The sequence below is a fragment of the Gymnoscopelus microlampas genome (genome assembly GCF_963454915.1).
Source record: "Gymnoscopelus microlampas genome assembly, chromosome: 3".
NCBI classification, from domain to species: domain Eukaryota; kingdom Metazoa; phylum Chordata; class Actinopteri; order Myctophiformes; family Myctophidae; genus Gymnoscopelus; species Gymnoscopelus microlampas.
Genome location: NC_139940.1, coordinates 31,929,861 through 31,938,399, shown reverse-complemented (window position 1 = coordinate 31,938,399; position 8,539 = coordinate 31,929,861).

Genomic DNA, 8,539 nt, shown 5'->3' with positions numbered 1-8,539 from the left:
TTAAGAACATGAGGACACAACAAAATAGTAGTCCTTGATTGTATAACACAACTGAACAAAAAGTGATCTAATAGATCTGACTGACACATAGATATAGCCCCCCCCAAACACCCCCCCCCCCCCCCCCCCCCCCCCCCCCCCCCCCCCCCCAAACACAAAATCTGTGGGAAACATGGAGATGCTCTACTGCAATATAGTTATGTATTAATGTATTAAGTTTGAGTATCTCTTTGTTTTAGTATCACCCAGAAAAGCTTGACATATGGATCTGGTAAATTCATTTACATACAAACAACTTTGTTAGCTAAACACTATGTAAAGACTCAGCCTGCATTTTCAGGGAATCAGCCTTTTACTCTCTCTCTCTCATCTCATTTAGAATCTCCACATGGTCCAGTAGTCCTAACCTCCTGTTTTGACCCTTTCAAACCCCCACCCCACCCCACCCCCACACGCAGGCATGCACGCACACACACACACACACACGCACGCACTCTCCTAGTGCTCTCGTGCGCGTGGCCGTGTCCAGTTAAACAAGGCGCTTGTTGTGGTGTTGTGACCCATAATTGTGGCCAGCTTCATGGCAGGTTTTGCAGGCCTTTTTTCTACCCTGGTGTCCAGTCTGCCTCCATCTGCCACTGCTCCACCAGCGTCCCACTGGGGAGCCGGGGCTAATTCTGCAGTCAATTAGCAGAAGGGCTGCTTTTGTTCTCTCACTGTTTCCCATGGGCCCTCTCTGCCTCGCTCTCTCGCTCTCTCTCCCTCTCTCTCTCTCGCCCTCTCCCTCTCCATCACTCCCCCTACATACATTGATAGCGGTATAGAGTGTCTGTTGACCATATTTCACTCTCCTCCGCTCCCTTGCTCACTGACCTTTGTGACATTGTTGGCCAAACGGTGTCTCTGGCAATGATGAGCCATAAAAAGAGATGGAATTATGACTGGACATTACGGAGGACAGCATTCGCACACTGTATCATGATAAACGTCAGCACAAACATGAATCAGGAACAGTATAAACAATAAATCACATCAGCTTCTGTTTCAACTCCCTGTGCCTGTGTTCATGGGTGTGGGTGGGTTCTTGAACATTTCAATACCAAGCTTACAACCAAGCCGTAAATATACTGTAACATTTTTGATTTTTTCTTTCTTTCTTTCTTTCTTTCTTTCTTTCTTTCTTTCTTTCTTTCTTTCTTTCTTTCTTTCTTTCTTTCTTTCTTTCCACACGAGGTAGTGTTAATAACTAGAATTAAATTGTTCAATTTATTTTTACCGTTTTTATTTACTTTAAAAAACACATATTGCAATGAAATCATCTGAAGTTTCTATTATAAAGTGCTGAGGTGAAGTAGCATTCATCATTTGATACAGTACATCTACAATATACAAAAAAATGTACCTAAAATGTAATCAGTGTATAGGACTCATACCTTAAAAGGAATGACAATTTGTTTCATTTTAGTGCTCGATCATAACAGATGACAGTTCCCTGTGCAGGTGGTGGTTATCTCATTCAGAATGAATCACCTGACTTTGTTTTACTCTCTAATAACAATACGCCGCCTTTAAAAACACACCTTACATCCCACATGAGATTGCATTACGTACATTAAAACACTGAGCAGATATGAATCCTCCTCTCTCCCCGCCACTTTAAAAAAGAAGCATTACTTTAAGAAAAAAAAAAAAAAAAAGAAGAAGAAGAAAAAATACCAGGAGTAAAACCAGGTAGAAATGATTATTTTTTTTCCTCCTAGTTCTTTTGATCGATGCAGCACCCCGCGGGTCTTACCCTGCTGTTGTGCCCGTGGCTCTACCTGGCCCCACTGAGCTGTACCTGTCTCAAGTTAATAAATCATTTTTGGGTTATAAAATATTCAAAGGAGTGGGGGATCAGGCAGGGCCAGGTTAAAGCATTTCTTAAATTTTCATGGCATGACAGCCTGTTTCCACATAACCGCCCCCTCTTAGCTGTTTCGTGCTCTGGATGGCGTGCACGCTCGTGTGTGTGTGTGTGCGTGTATGTGTGTGTGTGTGTGTGTGTGTGTGTGTGTGTGTGTGTGTGTGTTGTGTGTGTGTGTGTGTGTGTGTGTGTGTGTGTGTGTGTGTGTGTGTGTGTGTGTGCGCGTGTGCGTGTGCGCCTGCACGGGCGCGGGCGCAAGAGTATATGGGGATCGTCTGCGTCACTCTAATAGTGTAGAATTACACTTGTATTGGTGTCACTAGCATATGGGGTCTGTGTATACCCCAAGGCCCATCACTCTCCCTTCCACATTCCTCTGTCATGCCATTTAAAGTGATATCATTTGGGCAAAGCTGGTTTTGACAGAAAAAGTGAGCTGTGTGTTTCCTTCCTCGGCGCGACGACAAAGCTGAAGCCACCAGGGGGCCTCTCTGCCACATCTCACAGGCTAATGATGGGGAGAATATTTGCCTCCTAAAGCCTGATTTATAATTCGTCGTACACCACCGTGGGCACCGGCAAAAAATAGCCAGTCTACGAGCTCACAACAAAAGCGATGCAAATCGCTGTGAGCTTGTAGACTGGGCATTTTCGGCACGCAACTTCGTCGCATGCCGAATAATAAATTAAGCATTAGTGAATAATCTTGCTCTCTCTCTATTCCATCCCCTCTTTCCCCATTCCTCCCTTCCTTTTTGTTCTCCCTTTCTCCCAAGTGTTATGGGATATTCAAAGGTTGAATACAATTAATGATTTCAGCCTGTCATTTATCCGTTCCTTCGTTCCTTCAATCAATTCTCCAGTGGCCTTTGTTTGTACCCAACACGCCGCCGTTTACGAGGGTGACTTCCCACCGTAACGTGATGTCTGATTTGTGCAGTCAACGGTTCAGTCAGAGGAAGGTAAAAATCACATTGGATGCTGATTACATAAACAAGTGTGCTGTGATGTGTGTGTAGATCTGCTATTTTCAAATAAACTCTTGGGGGGAAATTATAATAAGCAGACCTGGCAACACTGGTGTTGTCTATTTCACGACCATTGTCGTCTTGGGGTGGGGACGAAGAACATGGTGAAAGTAATCACCATGCCCTCCCCTGCACCAAACAGCTGTGAAGGCCTGGGGTATCTGAGGCCCTCAAAGGTTAAACTGCATATGAAATAGTGATGAATCCTCGGATAGAGGGACCAATTAAAGCCTCACACTCCATCTCCCATCTCCCCCCGAACCCCCCCCCCCAACCTCCTCTACTGTTCACTCGCCTACCTGCTCTCCTCCTCTCCCTCAGCTCTCCCTCCCTTCTTTTCTTCTTTCCTCCTCGAATCCCCTCTCCCACTCTACAATTCATCTCTCTCCATCCCCTTGATCGTCTCTTTGCTTGCGCCCTCGTCTTCTCCATCAACCACCATCACTCTCTCTCTCTTCCTGTTCTCTCTCTTTATTCTGTCCGTCATCCATTTGTCCATATCCTTTCTAGAGAAACACAGCGACACCGCTGGCCATGCGACCCTGTGTGACAGATTCCCCACAGATCTGGACTCTTGAGTTGTTAAAGTGGGAACCATGGGAGACAAGGTTTTTTTTTGTCATTCCGGCGTGTGAAGAGAGGTGAGGGTGGAGGTGAAGAGCTAAGCAGGCAGAGGAGACGGGAGCGGGTGAGAGGGAGGCACTGGGAGGTTAAAAGGTCTCGGTTATTGAGCTTGTAGGGTCCAGACCTGGTACCGTCTGAAACAGAAGTTGGACGACATGCAGGGGGTAAGGAGAGGCTGGGGTGTAGGATTTGTAGGCTCCGGGTTTGGTTTGTTGGAGGAAACGAAAAAAGGACAGACGTACATTACGTACGGACTGAGGGACGGACGGACAGACAGACAGACAGACAAACAGGAAAGAACGCAGACAGAAACAGACAAATAGAGGGGAAGGTACATTACGAGGACAGATGCAAATAAAACACAAATGAAAAGAAAGGGGTTTGGTTCAAAGTGACCATTGGTTAGTTGGTCGGAGATCGTTCAACTTCCTGCTGATAGTCAATAGCATGTGATCTGACCCGCACCTGGAACTGACCGATTTGTATTGACATCATCCATGCACACGCGCGCACACACACACACACACACACACACACACACACACACACACACACACACACACACACACACACACACACACACACACACACACACACACACACACACACACACACACACACACACACACACACACACACGCAATTTTCATATGGTGTTGGTTTGCTCATTGCTTTCCATTCACACATCCACAGTATGACCTCTTTGAAATCTCTAATATGTAAGTCAGTATTTGCACATCAAATCTTGATTCGTATACTCACTGTATTCACATTCTCAAACACTTCTCCACGTACACAAAATGTGTATAATTGCACACGCACACACACACACACACACACACACACACACACACACACACACACACACACACACACACACAGATGTTCACTCTCACAGACTTACTGTATACACATACTGTATGTGTGCATGCACGCACACTCAGACAAACACGGAGACACTTGCACTTACGGACACAAATACACAAATATACACACATGCAAACATACATTGACTAGCTGATGGGCTTGGACTCATGTATTTTGATGATATGAAAGTTGACCACATTTACATGCAAATCGAAGTCCCAGATTAATAGGGTCCAAGCACGAGGGCAGGAGAAGATTGCATGGTAATATGCTATTATGGCTTTTAAATACATTTACCGATGTTTTGACACAGAATTAGCATGGTCCTAGCACAAGGAAATCATGTCGGTCTGATAGCAATTTGGTTTTCCAATTGGGAATACAATTTCATCAGGTTCAACTGTCATTTCTAATAATGACTCAGGTTGTGCTCACTAAATTGAAGTCTCCCCCCCCCCCACACCCAACCCCACACTCTGTCCGATGAAACAACACGTATACTGTTAACCGAGGTTCTCACTGGTCAAAATGCACTGTTCCTAAAGTCATTTAAGATAATCCAGAGGTACAAAGACCTGTGTGTGTGTGTGTGTGTGTGTGTGTGTGTGTGTGTGTGTGTGTGTGTGTGTGTGTGTGTGTGTGTGTGTGTGTGTGTGTGTGTGTGTGTGTGTGTGTGTGTGTGTGTGTGTGTGTGTGTGTGTGTGTGGGTGGGTGGGTGTGTGTGTGTGTGTGTGTGTGTGTGGGTGGGTGTGAGAGAGAGAGAGTGTTTGTAAGTGTGCGCATGTGTTTGCGCATGTGCGTGCCAGGGTGTGCGAGTGTGTGCCTAGGTGGTGTCACTGGTGTGTGAGAGTGTGTCTGTATAAATGTGCTCGAACGTGTGCATGTGATGTGTGTGTGTGAGTGTGAGTGTGTGTGTGTGTGTGTGTGTGTGTGTGTGTGTGTGTGTGTGTGTGTGTGTGTGTGTGTGTGTGTGTGTGTGCGTGTGCGTGTGTGTGCGTGCGCACGCACGTGTGTGTGTGTGTGTGTGTGTGTGTGTGTGTGTGTGTGTGTGTCCTGGGTGCAGGGGAGCAGCTTGTCTAACTGTTCAAACTACTAAACTGTGATAAATGATGTCTCTGGTCTTGTGAAAGAGATATTGTTGCTCATTATTGTACTATCATTCTACAAAATACAGTTGAAAACAACAGAGCCTTTGGCACCAGCGATGTGCCTTGACTTTATTGACAAGCTCAAATTCATTCATATTTGCATACTCCACAAAGAGCATCATCTACTCCGTGCTTTCTCTAGTGATGAGTGATGAAGCAATGTGACTAGACAAATAACTGCTTGTCACACAGAACTAAATGTCAATCACTCCTCAACCAAAATGGTCTTGACAGCTAAATACAGATCTCAATTTTCCAGAAGAGAATTCATTTATGTCTGAATAATAAATGGCAAAATAGATTGTTTAATCTCTGCCTTTTTTCCCCCCATCATATTTTATCAGCAAAACGATGAATTTCAATACCAACAGTGTTATGGAACTCGAAGGGCTCATGCTTTGACAAATTATTATTTCTTCCCAGAGTGACCTAAAGGATTTGCAAACAGGGCGCTTTCCACCTGTAAATCTTGTTTATCAACATTTCCCTTTAATTAGTGTACTCTTATGTATCATGGTGTGATTTCATTTGAGGACAGAGATATAAGGCAAGTGGATTAAAAAACAACAACAAAAAAACATAGTTAAAAGATAAAAAAAAAAGAGAGAGGAAAGGCAAAAACAGAAATCCTCCTCGGGTGTTGGGCTTGTGATGTATTTCCTCTAAATCTCCCACTCAAGAAAAACAAATAATTAACAGTCCCATGGGAAATAACACACAAATAGAATAATGTATTTGTGTCAGTCAAATGCCTCTCTGTGGCTGCAAAGAAGAAGAAAAAAAAGTCCATAATAAATGAATGCGAAATATGTAAACAGAGCCCGAATACCATCCATTTAATAAGTATCATTTTTATTATGTCCTCTGGGGGCCCGAATACTTTTGAAAAAATCACAGTATGCCTTTTGGCGTCCTTGTCAACTTATGTAAACAGCCTGCAACCATTCTGGGGGCGAGTAGCACAAGGAGATCATAGATTATTAATGAAGTTTGAAAATAACAAAGGCTGTGTCAGCCGGCTTCAAATACATCCTGTATCATGGTATTATCGGTGCCCGGCTTCTAAAATGGCATAGAATGACGTCTTATGCCATTGCTTGCTTCAACATTGAGTGTATTAGAGTTAACCACAATCCTCTGAAAGTCAATCCAAAGGTATAGTCTGATATCAACTCGATTTTTGTTTTGATTTAACCCATTAAGAGCTGGAACGCATCTGTGTGATTTTTAGATTTTAGCTAAAAAAGCATTATTTTACACTTTGGCTATTCAAAAATAGCAGATCTACAAGCTCATAGCACGGCACCGAGTGCCGCGCTACGAGCTTGTAGATCTGCTATTTTTGAAAAATCGTGAAAATGTGTGAAAATCTTTGAATATTTATTGTTTTAAAGTGAACATTTTAACTCAAATCTTTGATTCTGGGGGTCCCTGGAACAAGATTTTTGAGATGGGGGTCCGCGGCCAAATACATATAATTTTGGGGGTCCTTGACATGAAAAAGTTTGAGCACCACTGATATAGAAACATACGTTTTTCAGAATACTGTTATAAACTGGATTTAGAAGACATTTTGTAGAATCAGCTTTTTTTGTTTGTTTTTTGTATTTGTACAGTTTTACGAGGGTAAAAATTCAAGATATTTTCAAAAGACTTATTACTGAGTGCATTACGTTCTCCGCAGAAATCCCTGAAGAAAGCACCTTTGAAAACAGGCTTTATCTTTTCATATGGGGGCACCGATGTGTAGAAGGTCTGCTAATTTGGCTCAGGGGGTGGGAGTGCATACTCCTGGCTCAGCAGGCCAAAAATGTTAGGCCTTTGACATCAAGGATCGATTCCACTCTATGAAGGGGAGAGAGGGAGAGAGAGAGGCGGGCGGGGGCAATGCATGCCCCTACTCATTAGCTGACCGTGGGGGAGCGGAGGCGCTAACTTGGCCTTTCCTCTGGGACTCTAAATGGGTCTGAGGCCACCGCTGATGGGGGAAGTTCACAACCACAAAACTGGCCTCAATATTGAGTTAAGCTAACTTTTTTTTTTCTTCCTGCATCACAATGGTCTGAGCCATTAAGTCCCTTGTGCAAATGGATCGTGAGACAAAATAGCGAGCAAGTAAGAAATAGGATCTCGGCGCACTGCAGTGTGAGCACACAAACGCATACTCAAGAGAACCGCAAAAGTGCAGAAACACATGCACACCACACCGGTGAACGTGCACACACACCGCCACGCACACGCACGCGCACGACCGCACGTGCACGTGCACATGCACACGCACGCACGCGCGCGCACACACACACACACACACACACACACACACACACACACACACACACACACACACACACACACAGATTTACATAAAAGACACACACACACACACACACACACACACTCGCATGTGCACACTTACACGCCATAACCACACCTCCGCAAGAGCAAGACATCACAGTGGTTTGGTAAACAAGATTACACTCTTTAGTTAATTAATGGCATACACATCAACATTAAGCTAGCAAGTATGTAGGAAACGTTAGCAGACAAATGGGCTGCTTTGACTAACCAGGCTGAGATAAAGGCTGCAGATAATGAGGTACTAATCATCAGCATCAGTTAAGTCCATCAGCCCCTAATTTCTGTAAAAACAAAACTGCATACACACCCACACGGAAAGAAAATATATGAACCTATATTGCCACATATATGTTCAACATATATGCCAAATATATGAAATTGGCCCCCTACATATATGTCTCTCAACATATATGCACATATATATCCATATATGCACATATATATGCACATATATGTGCATATATATGAATGCTGCATATATGCCCATATATGTACATATATATGCACATATATGAATGCTGCATATATGCCCATATATGTAGGGGGCCAATTTCATATATGCATTATATATTATATATGCTAAATATAGGTAATATATGTTTATTTAC